Source organism: Panthera tigris, chromosome A1 (genome assembly GCF_018350195.1).
Source record: "Panthera tigris isolate Pti1 chromosome A1, P.tigris_Pti1_mat1.1, whole genome shotgun sequence".
NCBI classification, from domain to species: domain Eukaryota; kingdom Metazoa; phylum Chordata; class Mammalia; order Carnivora; family Felidae; genus Panthera; species Panthera tigris.
In genome coordinates, this window is record NC_056660.1 from 8945463 (window position 1) to 8967750 (window position 22288).

The 22288-nt window shown below is 48.8% G+C and overlaps 1 long non-coding RNA gene across 1 annotated transcript; it reads right to left on the reverse strand.

The window, feature by feature from the left end:
* Window positions 1–313: 313 nt before the first annotated feature.
* Window positions 314–8303, reverse strand: LOC122240341. Its single transcript, XR_006219929.1, has 3 exons — window positions 8218–8303; window positions 4524–4623; window positions 314–448 (listed from the first exon to the last, which is right to left on the reverse strand). It is a non-coding gene; the product is annotated as an uncharacterized LOC122240341 (long non-coding RNA).
* Window positions 8304–22288: the final 13985 nt, after the last annotated feature.

The window sequence follows — 22288 nt, forward strand, 5'->3', positions numbered from 1 at the left end:
ACATTGGAGCAGGACAATTTCTATGGGAAGACTCTTACCCCAGTGAAAACATTTTCTCGCAAGCAGGATATAAATGGAATATCTTTGAGAGTAACACGGAAACTGAATTGACTCTCTATTGGCGACAAAGCAACAAGGATAAAGATAAGACTGAAGTGCTCTTTCGAGGAATAAAACTACAAGTCGCTATCAGTGAAAACTTCCAGTTTCTGACCACCATTCTCCACCCAAAACCCCCCAAAAGTTACTTTGAAAGAACTCTGGGAGTCATCAAACAGGGGAAAAGATTATTTGAAGATGGAATCTGGTTTATTACTATCTCCCGACAACTTCTAAACTGGTGTAAGATGAAAATAAACTTTTCCAGTGGCAGCAAAATTTTCCACACAAATATGTTCACCATTCACCGATGATATCATCGGGCCATTTTGTTTCTTAGGACCGAACCCTGGGGAAAAGAAAGATCCATTACTGAGGATTAAGTGTTCCTCATTTTATGTCGTTTTTGCTCAGTTTCCAAACACTTCAATTTTTAGTGAGGTTTCCTAATAATTGAATGTCTGAACAACCAAAACATAACAATTATAAGTGCTTTTCTTGCTATTTGTAATATGCTTACAAGCATATTTCCTCTGATGTGTAAGATATAAAATTTCTGTTTTCACTGTTTTTTTTATTTAATAAATTTTGCAGTCATAAAAATATTAGTGTCAGTGCCAATACTTTATTGTAAATCCAAAGCGATATGGACAACATGCCCACGTTGTTGTTTTGTTTCAGTTCTGCGATCACTATTGTCGCCTGGCTCCAGAAACCAGCAGTGGCCAGAGGGGGAGACAGGCCAGCCCTCGGGCACTCTGTCTGTTACGTGATGCTTCGCGCCGATTGGAAAGTTTGACCTTTATCGGGTTTGTTGACCACAGTGTTCCTAGCTTACTTGCTGCGATCTTGACCGGGCTGGTGTACCTGAGCCAAACTGAGGCCATGTGGCTTTTCACCCAGAGGAAGAGGACAGACGTTCGCACGGCATATGGCAAGTGTCTCTCTCAATCACTACGTCACCCTATGGTGCGGGTGGCACTGGTACCATGTTTCAGCTGAGGACACTAGGCCTTCAAGAGGTTAAGTAGCATCCCCAAGATCCCAAAGCCACTGAGTGTGGGAACCAAGAGCTGAGCCCACACCAGTCTGACACCGAAGCCTTTTCGGCTCTGCCTCCCTAGCTCATGGCAGGAACCACCCGAAATTGTGTTTTTGCAAGAACACAGCCCCAGCCTTTCTAAGAGAAAAGGAAGAAGGGTTGAAGTGGTTTTGTGTTGTGCCAGAACACGGCGATGGAATTTCTGAGCCAAGTCCCCAGCTGCAGAGGGTGAAACAACCGAACTGGCCACTGTGCAGAGGTACCCTACCTTCTGCAGGGCGTTGCGAGCCCCATATAGAAGGGAGACGTGGGGCACTGGGCTGGCTCAGTCGGTTAGGCGTCCGACTCTTGGTTTCGGCTTACATCGTGGTCTCACAGTCGGTGATTCTCTCTCTCCTTCTCTCTCTGCTCCTCGGCTCATACGCACGCGTTCTCTCGCGCGCTCTCTCTCTCAAAAATAAATAAACTGTATTTTAAAAGCCCCCCCCCAAACAACAACAACAACAACAACAAAGCACAAATAAAATGGAGAACGGTCTTCTTTTTTTCACTCTTGCTTCCAAGGCTGGTTAACCCACTAGGAGAATGAGGAGAACCTTGTCTATAGGAACATCTGGGGAGGCTTTCCTCAAGTTCAAATTCCTGTAAAATTTTAACTGCAGGTGGTCCAGTTATTAAGTTGGATAACAAGTAGGGCGCCTAGGGGGCTCAGTCGGTCGAGCGTCCGACTTCGGCTCAGGTCACGATCTCACGGTCCGTGAGTTCGAGCCCCGCGTCGGGCTCTGTGCCCACAGCTTGGAGCCTGGAGCCCGTTTCGGATCCTGTGTCTCCCTCTCTCTCTGACCCTCCCCCCACTCATGCTCTGTCGCTCTCTGTCTCGAAAAAATAAATAAACTTAAAAAAAAAATTAAGTTGGATAACAAGTACTCCTGCTCTTCCTGCTAATACTACCACAATTATTGCTACTATGGGGTGTGGTTTTCAGATACCTAACTCAACCGCCCTTGACTGGGGCCTCCTGGTGGATTCGTGATCTGCCGCGAACGTGGCAGGGTGTTCGAGACACCTCTGGTGTGGCAGTGTTGATGACAACTGAAAATGAAAGCTTACTGTTTTCAGTGTTCGGCACCACAGAGGTCACACTTCAGTGGGTACCGTGAATATTTAAAATAATTAAATTGAAATGATCACTGTCTTTCATTAAAGTTGTGGGTTCTAACCTAGCAGGAACTTACTATCAACTTGCATTGGGACACGCTGTATGCTCTTTGCCTCAAATTGATTTTTCAATACAACTCACAGGTTTGTTTCAATCAGCACGCATTCTTTCAGGTTATTGTGTTCGCTTTTGTTGTAGACTTCCAATAGAAGTTAGTCGCTGCTAAATTGAATGGCTAAAACGTACCAGGAATAATTGACAAAACATTCATGGCTCGTTGAAGTAAAAATCCTTTGGAAATAGAATAAAACAATAGTATGCGCCGAAAAGTATCGTAAAACACAGTTAAATCTCTCCAAGGTAATGGCAAATCAGAGAGGCTGTCGCCTCTTGTATGTCACTCAATGCCTGCAATAAATGATATCAGCCTTTCTTAATCTAGGAGTTGATTTTAGCAAAGCAATTCAGCTCCATACCAAGTTGCAGTAAAATGCAAATGATTGTCAGGCCTTGTGCGTTTCCGGGTTTGTAGCTAAAGACTTAAGTGGAGTCCCACCAGGCCTTCCTGGCAACACTCAGTCAACATTTTAGGGAATTAAGTGCCAATAAATCAGAGATCGATTTAGGTTTGGGTTTAAGTTGTACACATGGAAGAAAAGTAGCACTGCTGTATTGGAGTTTCGGGTTTTTGTCTTTTATCGTCGAAACCGTGACATTTAAGGAATATGGCTCTCCAATTTGACAGTAAATTTTATATATTAAAAAAAAAAAAAAAAAAAAAGGAATATGGCTCTGCTGACTTCTTAAACTGAGGGCTTTCGTTCTTTTTGCTTTTTCCAAAGGCACGACAGTTTATTCAGGCTGCTATCACCGCTCCTGTTCCCTGACAAGTTTAAAGAAACTGTATGTAAGCTACCAGCTCGACCCAAAGAGCTATTTTGTGACATAAAGTCTTTCTCAGCAAACCCCGGAAACAATTTAAAAGCATATCAATAAGGGAAATGCTCATAAAGTACAGAAGACCTCGGCGCCGTCTGATTAAGTAAAAGCAAAATTGCCGAATGATACGTATAATATTTCTAGAAAAAGAATCCTCTAGAGGCATGCATCCACGTACTCCAGACTGTAACAAGGACCCCGCGGGAAGAGGAGATCGCAACGGGGCGCAAAGGGGACGTGTCCGGGTCTTATTTTGAAGGTAGACATTAAGGAGCAGAGCAAAACCAGGTGCAAACAGGCCAACAAATAACCGAGAACCCCGAGGCTTCTGAACGAGTCGCAGCGTGTATTAGTTTGCTAGTGCGGCCGTACGAAATAGCACAGATGGAGGGGCCGAAACAACAGAGATCTGGCTTCGCACGGTTCTGGAGGCTGGGAGTCGGAGACCAAGGTGTCGGCAGGCTTGCTTTCTCCGGAGGCCTCTCCCCCGGCTCGCAGGTGGCCCTTCCTCCCTGTGTCCCCCGTGGCCTTTTCTCCAGATGGGCGCTCGTCCCCCGGGGGGCTCTCCCTCTATGGACTCATATCCTTTGCTGAGAACACCAGCCATATTGGACCAGGGCCTGCCCTAAAGGCTCCACAGTAGCTTGGATCACGTCTTTGAAGATCCTACCTGCGTCCAGTCAACGTCCTGAGGTACCGGGGCTGCGGACTTCAACACATGACTTTGGCGGGTGACACAATTCGGCCCATAACACAGGGTGTTCGTTTTATTTCATTTGTTGTTATGGGAATTAAGCCTGCTTCTATCAAATGCAACGCGATTTTGATTTTTATTTTTTTAAGGAGGTTTCATACCCAGCGTGGAGCCCAACGTGCAGTTGGAACTCACGACCCTGGGATCAGGACGTGAGCTGAGATCAAGAGTCAGACGCTCGGGGCATCTGGGTGGCTCAGTTGGCTAAGCGTCTGACTCTTGATCTCCGCTCAGGTCATGATCTCACCGTCGTGGGATCAAGCCTTGCATCGGGGCTTTGCACCCATGCTTGAGGTTCCCTGTCTCCCTCTCTGCTCCTCCCCTGTTTGCATGTGCCTCCTGCCCCACCCCCCCCCAAAAAAAGTAAAAAGGTCGGACGCTTAACCGACTAAGCCACCCAGGTGCCCCAAATACTAAACCATTTTAATAAACCACATGAGGAGTACAATTCTTCATGAACACCTGAACACTGGTTACGCGCTTACTTCAATGCATTTCCCAAACAATTTAAATTACAATTATAGGCTCACCGTGACTGATTATTTGAAACTTCAAGTATTTCCACTTCATACTCCAGACCGGCCTGTGTATATTCCACAGCATATTGGCTTTAACGACGGCCATGCAGTTCTGCACCAGAGAGAGACCAGACATACGCCAGGGAGGACTTTGAACTTGTGTCCTGGTAAACCAAGTCGCAGATACTACAGCCCCCCTCAGCATCACACTAAAGAGTAACTTAAAGATTGTACGTCTCAACCCAGTCCTCAAATGTCATTTCTGTAAGGTGCCCTCCTTCCTGCTCCCATGGAACTTGGCTCGTATCTCCACTGTCCCGCTCATCAACATTATCCCGGGCTGCAGAATGCCCTGCTGGCCGTGTTCCAGGCTGGCTTGTGGGTAAGCCAAGCACAGGCTGTGTGTCACCACCTCTTTCTCTCCCTCAGCTTCTAGCAAAGGTGTGCCACACAGCAGGTGTTAGGAGTTGAATTGTATCCCCCACAAACGTACACGTTCAGGACCTAACTCCCAGCGCCTCAGAAGGTCGCCATATTGGAAATAGGGTCATTACAGGTGCCATTGGTTACGGCGAGGCCATCCCGGAGTGATTCAGGATGACCGGCGTCCTCATAAAAAGGGCAGATTTGGACACAGACATGCCGACAGGGAGCCTACCACGTGGCCACCAAGACACGGACCGGGACGATGCTTCTGGAATGTCAAATCTTGCCAGCAGAAGCCAGAAGCCAGGAGACGGGCATGGAATAAATTCTCGCTGGTGGCCTCGGAAGAAGCCAGCCCTGCCAAGGCCTCGATCTTGGGCTTCTGGCCTCCGGAACCGTGGGGCGATCGATTTCTGTGTGTAAGGCGCCCAGTGTGCGATACTTTCCGGCACCTCGGGGAGACTGACTCCGTGCAGATCAGTCAATAGAGTGAAAAAGAGCCCGATGAAAACCGCCCACAGACAGCTGGCCTCACTGGGACCTGTGGTTGCCCTTCCTGTAATTATCTGTGGAATCTGATTCTCTCCAGGTGCCTGTCCCCTTGCTGCGGTGTCTCCTGCCGACAAGACGGCACAGGCTCCTAAGTGACAGGAGGAAGGCTTATTTCTGGCATCGCGCAGGGCGCCTCCTTCTCCCTCCTTCTCCCTCCTTCTCCCTCCTTCTTCCTCCGGGGAAGCAAACATTTGTTTCTGAGTGCTGCTGAAGCTGTCCTTTGTTTAAAGGAAGGCCCACCCCAGGGGAGGGGTCAGACGGCAAGAAATGAGCTTTGCAGCGCAAACTTTTTTGCAGGCACCGATTTGTAAACAGCTCGGCCTGCGTTCCCGGGCCAGGCACGGGCTGTGCGGTGACACCCACTTCCTCCTCTCACGCTTGTTTATCGTCTCGGAGACCATTCTCAACGCCTTGCTGCCTCGGCTGCGGGTCTTAACGCGGAAGCGGGTCTCGGGGATCCCCAGAGCCGCTTGGGGAACTGAGATAGAGAACCAATCTGCACGTGTGGCTGATGCACATCCCCCATCCTGCGGGATGCTAGGTCCTGACTATTCTGTGGCTTACAGTTCACGTATCCCAGCGGCCGTGGGTCAGACGCCACAAAGTCCCAGTTTTAATGTTTGCTTGCTTGTTTGTTTACTTGTTTGTTTATTTCACTCTGTATCGCTCAGGATTGTTCTGCAAATGCGTCCCTACGCACAACACGGCCAGGAGGGGTTCATCTGGAAAAGAAAAAGGAAAGGGAATCCACCTCCTTGGAGCAGGGCTAGCCTTCTGTGCAGACATTAGCTCACTGAATCTCAACAAAGATAAAACCTGCTTGGAGACTAGGTATTTTGTCTCTGTTTTCACAGGGAGAAATTGACGTTTGGAGAAGTTAAATTGCATGCCCACGTTCATTCGACTCCCGGTAGGCCGGGGATTCACAAACCACATCTGCCGGACTGCCGGGCTGGTGCCTTGTCCACGTTACCAGCAGGGTTATGTAAAGGCTGGGCTGCTGTGCAGACAAGAAGCAGAAAAGCAGGCCAGGGATCAATGCTGTAAATGGGTATAAAGCAGAGCCGAGAGTTTCCACACAACCGAGGAACAGATTGCGGGCTCTCATCTGATAAGTAGGTCAGAGCAATTCCTCAGGAAAAAGAGACTTTCAGAGAAATTTGCTACAGTGGCCTTTTATAGTTATGGCATCAATACAGTCATGCCCGACGTCTCCCACCACTCAGGAGCTGTCTGATCTCCCTCCCTCGGAAACCGGGGGCCACGATGGAGCGGGTTCAGTCGTGGAAGGGAGCGTGGGCAGCGCAGGGAGGGGAGTCACAATTACTGGAGGCAGGGTGCCAAGGAGACGCCAGGCCAGAGTTAGAATGGACAGGCCAGGGCGGGGTCTCCAGGCCACATGGGTTTGGGCCCCGGGGGGGTCTGTGTGCCTGCGCGTACACACAAAGGCAGATGAAGGAGCCAGTGCTTGGGAAGGTCAAAGCAGATGGAAATAGGGGAGGTCTGGACTCATCCCCGACCCAGAGGCAATCTGCTTACGTGCTTTGTTTAAGTAACACCTTTGGGTGCACATATGAAGACATACAAACAGGCATAAACATTTTCCAGCTGGCCATTTTTTACATCATCGCTCGCTTTTAAAAAGAAATGTTTATTTATTTTTGAGAGAGCAAGCATGAGCAGGGAAGGGGCAGAGAGAGAGTGACACAGAGAATCCCAAGCCGGCTCCGCACAGAGCCCAACGTGGGGCTCGATCCCACGAACCGTGAGATCATGACCTGAGACGAAATTAAGACTCAGATGCTTAACCGACTGAGCCACCCAGGCGCCCCTACATCATCCCTTGATTAAAGGTGACACCAGTCTAGCCCCAGGAAGCCATTCCTGTGGGCAGTTCAAGTAATGGAACGTCAGCCTTGGATGAAGAGCCGTCCAGAAATAGCTGGCACAGGGGCGCCTGGGTGGCTCAGTCGGTTAGGCGTCCGACTTCATCTCAGGTCATGAACTTGCGGTCTGTGAGTTCGAGCCCCGTGTCGGGCTCAGCACGGAGCCTGGAGGCTGCTTCTGTTTCTGTGTCTCCCTCTCTCTCTGCCCTTCCCCCAATTGCACTCTGTCTCTCTCTGCCTTTCGAAAATGAATAAATGTTAAACAAACAAAAGGAATAGCTGGCACAAATGGGTCTAAAAGCAGCTGAGCATTTTTTGCGGGGTTCCCGTGCCTTGGGACGGCCTGCTGAACCCGCCTGCAGAGAAGCTCTAAGGTGTTTCCTCTGGGGAAGCCAGTCCCCCTGGTGACCCCAGGGCCTTTGCAGTGGAGGGGAATCAGAGCAGCCCGTTCCTCTGAAGCAGAAGGGCCGAGTGTGGCATCACACTGGCCTCGTGGCTCTGCCCGGTCAGTCATCCCAGGCTCCGTAAGCGGACGCTCCTCAGCGCCGACCTTCACAGCGCCTGCAGCCAAGCCTGGCATCTCCCACAGCACATGTTCGGGGAGCTGGTCCTGGACCCTCCCCAGTCGGGCCTTAGCGGGGGCCCCGGGAGTCCGGCGGACAAGCCGGGTAACCGAACATATGCAAGCTGTTCACTCTGTCCGTAAAACAGTGACGACACTGGGGAGAAATTGCCTCGTTAAGAAAGAATTCAGCTCCTCGCCATTCCGTGCCTGGCTCTGCCAGCTGCAGGGACTTCTTTCCAGCGATTAAAATCAACAGCCCCACGTGCGCACAGCCAACCTTGGGGAGAAGGTGTCAGGGACCAAAGATGCCACGGAACTTGAAATGAAAGGCGCCAAGAGCAGCCTGGCTCTCTGGAGTTGGGAGGCGGCTTCGCTGAGAGGGTTGGAGTCTCGGCGACTTTGGAACTGGACGAGAAGGCCGGGCTCACGCGGCGCGGCCTCCGCGTTTAATGGCAACGGAGACCGGCGACTAGTTTTTCTGGGATCACCACTGGAGGAGAGGAGCTGAGACCGTGGGCTGCTCTGACTGCGGGTGCGGTGCTCCCCCCGCCCAGTAGAGACCACGGGGCGGGGCGCAGGCTCCCGGGGGAGACGGGGCCGGGTCTGATTCTGGAACCGGAGGCCTCGGGGGGGAGGGCTGCCCACGGGGGAAAGAGCGAGTGGGAAGGAAGCCATGGGGCAAAGGCGAATAGGGTGCTCCTGGGGCCAGAGGGGAGGCCGGCCTGGGGAGCAGGGAGAATTGAAGCTGAGTGGCACGGGTCAGAGGTCATCCTTGCAGAAAGTGGCCACCGAGCTGGCTAGGGAAGCGGAGAGGAAAGGGCGAGCACGGGGCTTCCCAGCCGAGCCCCTTGACAATGACCCCCGCAGCTGTGCGGCCACGCCGGGCTGCCGCGGAGCTGAGGCCTCCGTCAAGGTCGGAAAGCTGCCGGCTAGGACGTGCTGCCTGTGTGCGCCAGAAGTCGCCGCTTCCCAACCAGAACCCACCGCCCCTGCCGCGACCCCTACCGGCAGACTGGATGTTCTGTGCCCTGTTTCTCTTCCCACGGACCTCAGAATCGCACCCGAGCGCATCCGACCCCGGGGATCACGATCAAAGCTGGAACGCTCACTTAGCTGCGTGGGAGTCAGGAAAATGGGGGTTTAGCCTCCGCTTGTACAGCTGATGTTGGAACGCTGGAAGGGTCCGGAATGGATGGTGGACAAGCCAGTCCGCAATATTCACTACAGAGGCAGGGCCTGGAGCCCCAGGACGGGACCGTGCCTGGGAGCTTGGGTATTATGGTCAGAAGTAAGGATGGGGCGCCTGGGGGGGCTCAGTCGGTTAAGCGTCTGGTCATGATCTCGCGGTTTGTGGGTTCGAGCCCCGCGTCGGGCTCTGTGCGGACGGCTCAGAGCCTGGAGCCTGCTTCCGATTCTGTGTCTCCCCCTCTCTCTCTGCCCCTCCCCCAACTTGTGCTCTGTCTCTATCAAAAATAAATAAACGTAAAAAAATTAAAAAAAAAAAAAAGGAGTCGCTGATGAGTGCTTGGGCAGAGTCAGGAAGACAGTGCTTTTGAAAAGACTTATGCAAAAACATTATTCAGGGGCACCCGGTGGCTCAGTCCATTATGTGTCCAACTTCGGCTCAGGTCACTATCTCACGATTTGTGAGTTTGGGCCTCCAGTCGGGCTCTGTGCTGCCTGCTTCAGATCCTCTGTCCCCCCACTCTCTCTGCCCTTCCCCTGCTTGCTCTCTCTCTCTCTCTCTCTCTCAAAAATATTTTTTTTAAATATAGTTTAAAAAATAAAATTAAAATAAAAAAAAAACATTATTCAGACCAGATATGTCTCTGAGAAGTCTTGGGCAAAGAGGACTGTGCAGGAGATGGTTGCTGTAATATTCTAAAGTCAGAGATGCGACAGCACAGAGTGGGGGCGGCAGGGGTAGAGAGGAACAGAATAATAGCTAACAGCAAGCTGCGAATATCTGATGACTGAGGAGACGGGTCACGAAATGAATCATAAACTATGTGCAGAGGCTGTATCGCCTGTCCTTGAACTCTCGGTGTCCCCCCCCCCGCCATACATGGCTTGTAGGTGATCAATAAACAAAGAACGAGTGAACGAGAAGGGAAGTCAAACATGGCAAGTGGTTGTCAAAAGGCAGGTAGGTGATCAAATAACCACTTAAAACAATGAGTCCGTTGGTGGCGCTGTTATTCCCTCCGTGTAGCCGGTAGCCTGAGAAGTGAATAGAAAGACCACTTTACAAAGAGTCAAGGGAGGGACTGAGGAGTTTGGGGGGTAGAGAAAGGGGAGACAGTAACAAATGGTGCTGATTCTGCAGCAGAAGGGAGGGTCCCGGGAGAACGGCCTGCACCTTGAGGGTGTCCCCATGTGGGAGTGAAAGGCACCCCGGCCAGGCGGAGGGAACCCTGGCTCAGCCACAGGACAGAGAGGGCAGGCTGGAGCTTCTCCGCAGGGACTGCGCAGCAGTGCATCTGAACCTTCTTCCTTTCCTTCCGTTCCCCTCTGCCCCTGCCCCCTTCCGCACACCCCCGGAGCATCGTAATTAGAGCACTAAGGTATACGTTTAAAAACCAAAGGACTAGCTGTTGCTGCAAACCGAAATGCTGACGCAGAAGGAAGACTTGAAGTAATCTCAGCGAATGCAGACGGGAGAGACACGGATGTTAAAGCAAACAGGGAAGATACTAGATACGGTGCGAACATGAAGATAATCCAACATAAGGATAATTGGCGTCCCTGCAGCAGAGGACTGACAGGGAGAACAGAAGATGTGCTCAAAGAGATATACAAAAAAACTTCCCAGAGGGAACTGAATCTGCAGATTAAAAGTACACCCCACGATCCTGCAGATGTTCAGCCTCAAGGCCCTGTTCCGCGGCTCACCCTGGAGAAGCTTTTGAACTCTTGGCGTCCGCGGACAAGTTTCCAGGCACCCGGTAAAACACCATCAGCTCTCAAAGAAACTAGTGAGACTGACCACAGCAACCAAAGCCTTAGACAGTGGATTGGAAGATGGAATCCACTTAAATATAGGGTCAAAACTAAATAATCATGGGAACACGTAATTACGGAGCACAGTGTATGTGTTAGGAATCTGAAAAATACCAAAATTATCCCACAACCGACAAAAAATTCAGAGGAGTTCAGTTGGAAGAAGCATAAACGTTTTCATCCATTGGAGAAAGGAATCGATCGGTGTTACCTGACATTGATACAGAAAGTTACAGAAATAAATAATCACCCAGCCTCTTTTTTCTTTTTTTCCCCCCTTCATAATTGCTTTCTTTGATCCTACGGGGATCTTTGGGAAACAGCCCTCTCGCGCGGAGCAACTTTTACGTGACCTTTGACCTCAGTAACTCTCACCTCCCCTGAGTCTCTTTTGTCCAGTGCAACTGAAATGCAGCGCCTACAGAATTCCAGACAGCTTCTATTTCACGACCCCGAGTTTCTAAAAGTGATTTTGCTCATTAACTGTCTCTACCCACAGTGTGAGTAGAAAAGACTCAGATCGTGGTCTTATTTAGGAGCGAGGGGCTTGCGGTCATCTCTCCATCTTTAGGACTGTTTGAATTCTTCATGAAAAAGCAGTTTTTGTTTTGCTTTTAAAGTCTCTAAATTTGAGCGTAGCTGACGCGTAACGTTCGTGGCAGGTGGAAACAGTGATTCTACAACTCTGTGCGTTCTGCTGGGCTCACCACAAATGTAGCTACCATCTGTCACCACACAAGGCTGCTATAATGCCACTGACTGCCTGCCCTACGCTGTGCCTTTGTCCCCGAGACTTAGTCACTCCATCCCCGAAGGCCTGTGTCTCCCGCTCCCCTTCACCCATCTTGCCCATCCCACGCCCACGCCCCTCTGGCAAGCATCAGTTTGTTCTCTGTATTTATAAGGCTGACTCTGATAACATACATTTTTTAAATTTATTCATTTATTTTTGATAGAGAGCGCAAGTAGGGGAGAGGCAGAGAGAGGGGGAGAGAGAGGATCCCAAGCGAGCTCTGCACCGCCAGCACAAAGGCCCACGCGGGGCTCGAACTCACAAACTCTGAGATCTTGACCTGAGCCGATCATCAAGAGTTGGACGCTTCACTGACGGAGCCACCCGGGTGCCCCCTGATCACAAGCATTTTTTGACAAGAGCAATTTATAATTTCTCACGCTAGAAAGGCTGGTGGGAATTACGCCCAGATGATCAGAGCCCATCCGGGGTGCTGTGAAAGTGGGTGACACTTATTGGGGCGGCTGTCTTCAGAAAAAGTGCAAAGTCCCTGGCAGGGCTTCCCAGGTTCCTCATGACACGGTCCCTGCCCACCTTTCTAGCCTCAACTTTCTGACGTACTCGTTCAAGGTCATGTATTTCAAAATCTCAAAATCTCCTGGCCAGGTGCCCCCACCCCACCCTTCTGACACTCCACCATGCCCCTTTCCCTGGATAATACTCATATTTTTGAAAAAATGTTATTATTTTTCATTGTGGTAAAATATATGCGAACATAAAATTTATCATTTACCCATTTTTTAAGTGTGCAATTGAGGGGCATTATGTATATTCACACTGTTGTGCGACCATCACCACCGTCCATCTTCGGGACTCTTTTCATCTTCCCAAACTGAAACGCTGTCCCCATTAAACACCAACTCCCCATTCCTTCCTCCCCCCCCGGCCCCTGGCAAGCTTTATTTTACTTTTTACCTCCACAATGTTCGTCCTTCTGTGTCTGCTTATTTCACGTGAAATAGCATCTTCAAGGCTCATCCGTGTTGTAGCATGTGCCAAAATTTCCTTTTAAAGGCCGGATAGTATTCCATTGAATGGAAATACCACATTTTGCTTTCCCGTTCATCTGTTGATGGACATCTGGGTAGTTTCCGCCTTTGGGGTTTTGCGAATAATGCTGAACACTGAACGCTGATGTACAGATCCTTCTCATTTTTCTTTTAAGTAGGTTCCGTGCCCAGCATGAAGCCCAGTGTGGGGCTTGAACTCACAACCCTGAAATCACGACCCGAGCTGAGATCAAGAGGTGGTGCGTAACTGACTGAGCCACCGAGGCGCCCCTAAATCCTACTCATTTTTAAAAAATGTTTATTTATTTATTTATTTATTTATTTATTTTGAGAGAGAGAGAGACAGAGTACAAACAGGGGAGGGGCAGAGAGAGAGGGAGACACAGAATCCAAAACAGACTCCAGGCTCTGAGCCATCAGCACAGAGCCCGATGCGGGGCTCGAACTCACAAACCGCAAGATCATGACCTGAGCCGAAGTCGGACGCTTACCCAACTGAGCCACCCAGGTGCCCCAAAATCCTACTTGTGTTTAAAGATTCTACTTGGACATTATCGTCTCCCAAAAGCCCTTCCTGGTTTCCCTGTTTCGGACTGGTACTGGCCCACTGTGTTCTCATGAAATCTCGTGGATATACAATCGTATCTGTCAGGTTATATCACAGTTGCTGGCTTATAAATTCTGCTTATCATCTGCCTCCACTAGACTATTGGCTTCTTGAGAGCAGGAATCATTCCATTTGACTCAGAATCCCTGATGGCTCACCTATGCTTAGAGCACAGGCAACACTCGATTATATTTAGGAAAGGGATTCATCGGCCAAGGTTGCAGCCTATTCTAGTGAAACAGCTGAAAAAAAAAAAAAAAAAACAGCTGGACCACTGATGTCAGAGAGCATAAGAATCCCACAGACGTTCTAATATGCAGACCCATCAGAGTTCAAAGCTGGTAGGGAAAGGGGAAAACAAAAATTAAAAAAAAAAAAAAAAAAAAAGACTAAACAAAAAAGTAGTGACATAGGATCCCTGAAGATGTTTTATCCCTGGGAGCTTTTATGGTAGCACACCCCACCCATATTGCTGAATCTTTAACATTTCTTAAGAATTATCCGTTGCCTACTGTGTTGGTGTTCTCTAGAAAGACAGGACCAATAGGATGTATGCACACGTAGAGACAGGATTTATTATAAGGAACTGATTCATGCAATCAAGGAGGCTGGCAAGTCTTAAGATCTGCAGTTGGCAAGCTGGAGATCCAGAGAAGCTGGTGGGATAGTTCCAGCCTAAGGGCCAGCGGGTTTGATACCCAGGAAGAACCGATATTTCAGTTGTAGTCCAAAGGCAGGAAAAAAAGCCCATGTCCCCAGTTTGAAGGCCAGCAGGCAGGAAGAATCCTCTCTCACGCTCAGGAGGGGCAACTTTTTGTTCTAGTCAGGCCTTCAACTGATTGGATAAGGCCCACCATATCACAGAGTGCAATCTGCGCGACTCAGTCTGCCAATCTGAAGGTTAATCTCATGCAAAACTAGCCTCACGGAAATACTCAGAATAACATCTGGTTGCCCCCCCATGGCCCAGTCATGTTGACACACAAAATTTTAGCCATCACACATAGCTTCCGAAACCATACATGTGCCCAATTTTCTGATCCCACATAGGGGTGAGCAGGGAAATCACATTAGAAGACTGTGTTTGTCCTTAAAATACATACACAAGAATCTTAATGGCCTCTTCGTTCAGAATCAAGAAGCAACCCAAATGTGCATCGACAGTAGAATGGAGTTTTAATTGAGGTGTTTTCACATATCACAGATGCTCTGCACCCTGCTGCTGGGAAATGATCTGGAAAGAAAACAAGTGTGAATCGGGCTCCGTACAGGAGGCTGGGCTCCTTATATTCATTCCATGGCTTTCCTGTACTCTCACTTTTCTCCAGTTTCGCTTCACTCAATTTTAGAATATAATGTTCCAGGCCACATAATAGTGTTTGGGGCAGCTTGTGTCCTATTTTTATATGTATTCTCCCACCCAGCTGTGCTCACTGGTCCCAGCACCTAAGTGTGACAGTGGCCCGTGCACCCAGCCAGGAGGGTTGACTGAGGACCGCCCCGCCCCCCCATCCGCAGCTCTCTACCTCCAGGGAGCGGAAGTTCGGTTCCCTTCATGGGAGTTGAGGACCACAGGAAAAAGGTTAATGGGTTCTCTGGTCTGATGGCAGGAGATTCACAGCCGGGATGGAAGAATGGTCCCTCGGGAGCAAGGAGGACAGAGAAGCAGGAGTAAAAAGACTCGAAAGTCTCTCAAGAGGTTACACAACAACTAGCCTGGACCCTTCAAGAATATCAATGTCTTGAAAGACGAACACAACAGGGGATTCCCCTGGGAGGAAGAAGACTAAGGTTACGTGAAATTAAATGAAATCTGTGGGGTGCCTGGTGGCTCAGTTGGTTGGGCATCTGACTTTGGCTCAGGTCATGGTCTCACAGCTCGTGGGTTCAAGCCCCGCGTCGGGCTACGTGCTGACAGCTCAGAGCCTGGAGCCTGCTTCGAGTTCTGTGTCTCCCTCTCTCTCTGCCCCTAATCCACTTGCATTCTGTCTCTGTCTGTCTCAAAAATAAATAAACATTAAAAAAAAATTTTTTTTTAATGAAACGTGTGATAACTTGATTGGACCCTAGATTGGGGGTGGGGAAGACAGCTTAGAGAGTGTTATTGGGACAATTGTGGGACATTTCAATATTGGCTGTATTTTAAATAACATGCTTCAAATCAGTTAAATATCCTGACTGTGAAATGAATTCCCTGAATACTTGTCAGTAAACAGCAGCTACAGGATTTTGGGGTAAAGGGGCACGAATCCTTTCAAAGGATTCAGCACTCACCTCCCAAATCTTTGTTTCTTTGTATTCCATGTACCTATTTGTCTTTACAGGTCTAGAGAGAAAGCAAATGTGGCAAAACGGTAACAAATGATGGATATGTAGATGAAGGCTATATGAGTTGTCATTAGACAATGTTTGCAACTTTCCTGTGGGTTTGGAGTTTTCCAGATGCAAAGTTGGGGAATTTTTTTTTTTTAAGTTTATTTATTTTGAGAGAGACCGAGAAAGCAAGTGGGGGTGGGGAAGAGAGAGGAGAGAGAGAATCCCCAGCAGGCTCTGTGCTGTCCGTGCAGAGCCCCACACGGGGCTCAGTCCCACGACAGTGAGATCGTGACTGGAGGCTTTACCGACCGAGCCACCCAGGCGCCTCAACATTTTCTTAATAATTTCTCGTATTGATTTATGTGTAGAAATGCTTGAAATAGCTTACATGTCCAAAATTAGGTGAAATCCAGGAAGCTCGGAGGCGGCCTGGACTACTGTCATTAAATCCCTAGTGCCTCGTGTCTTTCCTGGTGTGCGTTAAAAATTTCTTTCTTTGCCCTTTGTTTTTACGGAGCTCTAACTCATATCCAGAGATTACATAAAGCACATAAATCTTAAGCGAACAGCTCGGTTGTTAGAGGTGTATGCACACTCCCTTGTAAACATTTCAACATAAAGAATATTTTCAGCACCGCGGAAAACCCCCTCATTCTCTCTCCTAGGTAATCGCACCCCTCACCAGCAAAGGGTAACGTTATTCTGATTCCATCACCTAACACCAGGTTTGCCTGTTTGTGAACTTCATTTAGATGACCTCATACAGTATATATATATTTTTATGTCTAGCTTCTCCCTTTAATAATGCTGTCGCACGTAGCAGTGGCTATTGTCTTCCACTGCCCTATAATCTTTTACTGTATGAACGATACCGCAATTTAGAAATCCATTCTGCTGTTGATGGGCACTTGGGTTGCCTCTTGTTTGTGAATCAAGTAGCTATGAAGACCCTTGTACATGTCCTTCATGGACAAACATCCGTCTCTGTTGACTATTCATCCAGGAGTGGAATTTCTAGGTCCCAAGATATACATATTTTTAGCTTTGGTAGATATCGACAAGAGCGTTTTGTACAACAGTTGTTCTAATTTACAGGCTCACCAAGAATACGCGAGCATTCGGGTTGCTTCACATCTTTGCCAACACTTGATATTGTCATCCTTTTGATTTTAGCCATTCGAGGGGCACCTGGGTGGCTCAGTCGGCTGAGTGTCTGACTTCGGCTCAGATCTTGTGGTTCGTGGGTTCGAGCCCCGCGTCGGGCTCTGTGCCGACAGCTCGGAGCCTGGAGCCCGCTTCGGATTCTGTGTCTCCCTCTCTCTCTGCCCCTCCCCCGCTCGTGCTCTGTCTCTGTCTCTCAAAAATAAAAAAATACCATTAAAATTATTTTTTAGCCATTCCGGTGAGCTACTATTCCATTGCAATTTTTATATTAGACATTTATTAAATGCATCAATGAAAATGATATGCCTCCAAAATGGACTATTATACAGCTACAAACAAATGTGTGTGCAAAGATTTAATATTCTGTGGATGCATACTTATGTTCAAGATGAAAAATAATACATAAACTTGGCTTGTAGTGTCTGTTGTTTTTATTTTTAGTGTATACATATTAACAAAGAGGACTAGAAGAAATTCACCCAGATGTTAGTGGTTGGTTCTGGAGGATGGGATTAGTTTCTTTTTCCTCATGCTTTTCTGTAATCATGAGATGTTGTACAATGAGCAAAAATTACTTTTAAAAACAAAAGAAAACAACAAAGACTCTTTTCGGGAACAGTGTCTGCCTAGGAAAGTGAACCTCTTGGGTCAAAAACTAAGCTGTACGTCTCTGGGCCTGTTTTCTCCCCCGTAGTGCGAGCCCACGGCACGGCCATGGAATGACGCTTGTCTCCACGGACGCGCTCAGGCAGTGACAGCTTTTGAAAACAGTACTCCCGGGATTGCCCAGGAGGCAGCACCCTTCAGGGGGAGTGAGAAAATGAGAGAAAACGTCCAGGTTGAGGCAACGTGGCGGATTTCTGCCGGATCCTGAATTCCTCAGGGCCCGGTGAGAGGGTTTCTGGGATGAGGGGAGGCAAGGGGAACAGAAGTGGGCATCCCGGGCCACACAGGGATCAGGGACAGCGCCGAGGATGCTGGGAGGGCTGGCTGGGCCTTCCTGGGCTCCCGGAGCAGGGGCGGTGGGGAGCATGTGGGAGGGCCAGCAGGAGGGAGGGGGTCTAGGGCTCCCCCTTCACCCCCCCCCCACCCCGGCCACCATATGACCCGGTCACTCGGCGCATGCATCCTTGAAGAATCCTGAAACGTTAACTGGCCGGGGTCTGGGAGCGTGAGCCCAGCGTAGCTGGCGCCTTGTTCCTGTCTCCAGCATCCCACTTGGTTTCCAATCCCACTTTCACGTCTACATTCCCACCTCTCCACTGTGTTGCTTTGTATTCCTGGTATTTAACGTGGCTCTGTTTTCTGCAGAAACTCGGGCAACTGCTCCAAGCCACAAGTGTGCAGAATCAATCCAGCTGATGTGAGAGGCCCAAGCTTTACTACTAAAAAGAAAGGAAGAAAGGAAAAGAAAGAAGGAAGGAAGGAGGGAAGGAAGGAAGGAAGGAAGGAAGGAAGATGGAAGGAAGGAAGGAAGGAAAGAGAGAAAGAAAGAAAGAAGACAGAAGGAAGGAAGGAAGGAAGGAAGGAAGGAAGGAAGGAAGGAAAGAAAGAAAGAAAGAAAGAAAGAAAGAAGATGGAAGGAAGGAAGGGAAGGAAGGAAGGAAGGAAGGAAAGAAAGAGAAGGAAAGAAGGAAGGAAGGAAGACGGAAGGAAGGAAAGAAAGAAAGAAAAGGAAAGAAAAGAAAGAAAGAGAAGGAAAGAAGGAAGGAAGATGGAAGGAAGGAAAGAAAGAAAAGGAAAGAAAAGAAAGAAAGAAAGAAAGAAAGAAAGAAAGAAAGAAAGAAAGAAAGAAAGAAAGAAAGAAAGAAAGAAAGAAAACTCCCTAGGTGACTCTAAGGGACAGCCAGGGTTGACGACCAGCGGTATATCCCTGCTTTTTCTTTTGTTTTGAACACAGCAAACATGTACTTTTTATTATTTTGTCAACGCCACCTCATTCCAAGTCTTTCTGACACTATTCTCAGAGGGGCTGGACGCTGAGCACCTCCATCTCTGATTTCTGTGTCCACCCTCCCTTTTGCGGCTCATGCCTTCTAAAACGTTACAAGATCGGAGAGCTGACCTGTGGCCTGATCGTCTTCAGATGTCTCTTTTTTCCTTCACCATCGGGACGATTCGCGACAGAGATCGATTCTTGAGAGATGCGAACGCAGAATCATTTCGTAGTTTTCTCTCATCTTTTTGCACGCTAATTTCATACGGTTTGGAGGGCACGTCGATGTCTAGCCGTCCCTTCTAGGTGTCATCAAGGATGTTTATGTCGCCAATAAATATATGCGATGGGCTCTCGGGAGGTCTGGAGCACGGGCTTCACGCGGGCAAAGCGGTTCTGCGGTACACTCGGGGGCCGGGAGTCTTCCCGTCTTTCTGCTCTGCAAATGCAAGGCACTGGCTCTGGCCCCAGGCCGGCCCACCCGAGGGTCACAAGGTGGCTAGAGAGGTTTCCATCGTGACATCCATAATAATGTCCGGAGGCAAAACAGTCTCCTGTAAGGTCCCCTTGGGAGTGAGAACTTTCTGTAGAAACACCATCAGCCGAGTTCCCTTCCAGTTCCGTTTGCCAGGATGGGTCCCATGGCCGCCTCTAAACCATCACGCCGAAGGGAATGGGAGTTAGCCTGGGAGCTGGGACAAGGCCACGCTTCCCTGAGCCACATGGGGGAGGAGGGCGAAGAGTGAGAAAAAAAAAAAAATAAAAAAATCAGAGCCCCGCCAGCGAGGAAGAGGGGAGTGTGTTGGAGAAGCACTCAGCAGGGTCAGGCTTAATTACTTTGATCATCACAGAAATCTACGAGGACACAACCATGAGACGGCATTTCCACGAGCCAAGAGCCGACGGATCGTCTTGGTGAATAGAACTCCAGCGAGGTCCCGGGGCGCCCGGGCGGCTCAGTAGGTTGAGCGTCTGACTTCAGCTCAGGTCATGATCTCACTTTTTGTGAGTTCAAGCCCCGCATCGGGCTCGTGGGTCACGGGCAGAGCCCCCCTCGGATCTTCTGTTTCCCTCTCTGCCCCTCCCCTGCTCACGCACACCCGTGCTCTCTCTCACAAATAAACGTTAAAAAAAAAAAAAAAAAAAAAAAAGAACTCCAGGGAGGTCCTGCTCCTTCGGCACAAGTACCTTGCCTCAGTGGTTCCTGGATTCAGAAATCAGTAGCCCGAATCTGAAGCGTTAGCCCGTATTTTTGCCTCCTCTCCCCATCATCAGACACTTCTCACCCGCCTCACCCCTCACATCTGTGAAGTTCCATGTATGTGTCTAGGCACGGCCCTGCTTCCCACCCCTTTCGGCCTCTTTTGAACAACGTACACGTCTGTTTTTACATTTTAGTCAATAAATCTCATCTCAAATTTTGAATCGCGTTCTTCTGTTAACACGTCTAGTTCTAGGATTATCGTCCAAGCTCTATAACCTGGTATCCATATCTGAAGCCATGTCTCACTGGTGAATTACTGGGTCCTCTACTTTTCCTCTAATGTAAGGCTGATTTTTAAGATCTCCCCACTTCTTGTCTTCGTTTTAAAAGTCTCTAAACATAGGGGCGCCCGGGTGGCTCAGTCGGTTGAGCGTCCGACTTCAGCTCAGGTCACGATCTCAAGGTTCACGGGTCTGAGCCCCGCGTCGGGCTCCGTGCTGGCCGCTCGGAGCCTGGAGCCTGCTTCGGATTCTGTGTCTCCCTCGCTCTCTGCCCCTCCCCTGCTCACGCTCTCTCTCAAAAATATACTGTAAAAAAAACTTTTTACAAGTCTCCATATACTTTCTGACATTTTTGCAAGCTACTTTTTGTAGAGTCCCTGTTGATGCCTGGCATTTAATTTTTGCCATAAAGACTTCTGACAGCTTTGCCAGCTTGCCAGATAAGTTCTTAGGCAAAACAGTGCTCTCGATATTTATTTTAAAATAACCTTATGACCCTACAAAATAGGTATTATTCTTATTCTATATGGAAAAAAAAAAAAAAAAAAGATCAAAGCCCACAGATGAAACAACTTGTTCCAAGTCGCTAGCTTGAAGCCAGGCCTGACTCCGAAGCCCGGGTATTCTCATGGCATTCTGAAATCTGAGGACTGAGGCCCAGTCGAATGGACTGTTAAAAAGTGCTTCTGAGAAGCACGAGGGCAAAAAGTGGCACACAGATTGGTGGAACCCAGGAAGCGATGCCCCCAGAGAACCAGGGGACCCGAGCCGGCCAGGTTCCAGACTACTGGAAAAACGATCTTATCGGGCAGACCGCTGTACTAAACAGCCCCCAACGTTTTCTTGTCGTGTGCAGCGTCTGGCAAGTCCAGAAGCAGCCCCCAGCAGAACCCGAGGTTCCAGGACCACTTCCTGTCAGCCACTACTCCCCTCTAGATTGTCCCCTCCGTGTATTATTTGAATAAAGTTGCTCTCAGTACACCGTAGACTTCTCTTACGCCAAAACACAGCTCAAGAAATGTAAAAAATAAAAATTAGGTAGTAATGTTTGAATATGTAGTAACTATTCTTTAAACCCAGATAGATTCTCAGAACTCAAACACAAATCCCTTCTAAAGGCATTTTAAGAAATGTGTGTTTACCTCTTTTTATTGGTGGAAATCCTAGGAGAAACTGACACTCCCTTTTCTCCAGTGTTGATGTCCTATGTCTACACTGTATTTCTTGAAAGCTGTGATCTTGAAAAAGAGGCAGAACCACAACAACAACAAAATAGTATTCAAGGACAAACATTTGAGAGCATTGTCAAAGACCACCAAATAGTAAGGAAAATGTTTTCATACTCCAGTGGTTTAAACTCTACTCCCCAAGGATTACGGGTTTCTCACTTAATTTTGCCCATGAACTCTTCCAGGAGCCACGCCCCTCTTGCCGAGTCCCTAAAAGAGCTTCGCGTGCCTTGTGGTCTTGGGAAGAAAGCGCACTAGGTGGCGGGGGGTGGGGGGAGAAGCCGAGGGGGCCGCAGTGGCCACCCGCTGCCGTGGCCAAGACGCCCACTCCACCAGGCTGGGGTGCCCGCGGTTAGAGAGAGGCTGGCGGCCAGAACGATAGGTTATCCGCCCCCCTCAAGCCCTCCTCTCACCTGTCTGCTGTCTGGCTACGAAGCGACTGTCAGCTGTCTGCCTACTACAAAGCCGTTATGGGGAAAAAAACCGAAGGCTTGCCTGTGACAGTTACCAATAAGGGTGGCGTGAGGGCATGCCGAAGTTTGAGGAGTCATTTCCCTTTGATTTTGGTAAAGGCCGGTGCGGTGCGATTTTACTGCAGGACGTAAGGAAATAAATCGAAGGGAAGAAAAAGAGAAAAGCAGTGAAGAATAGGAAAATGCACCAAAATTACAAGCAGAAGCCATTTAAAAGAAGAAAATATTCTACAACAGATGAAGAAAGTTTTAATTTCTTTTCACATTAAACATTGTTTACCACAATCAGCTAACAGAAATTTCTGCAACATTGGTCAGATGACATAAAACTAAGG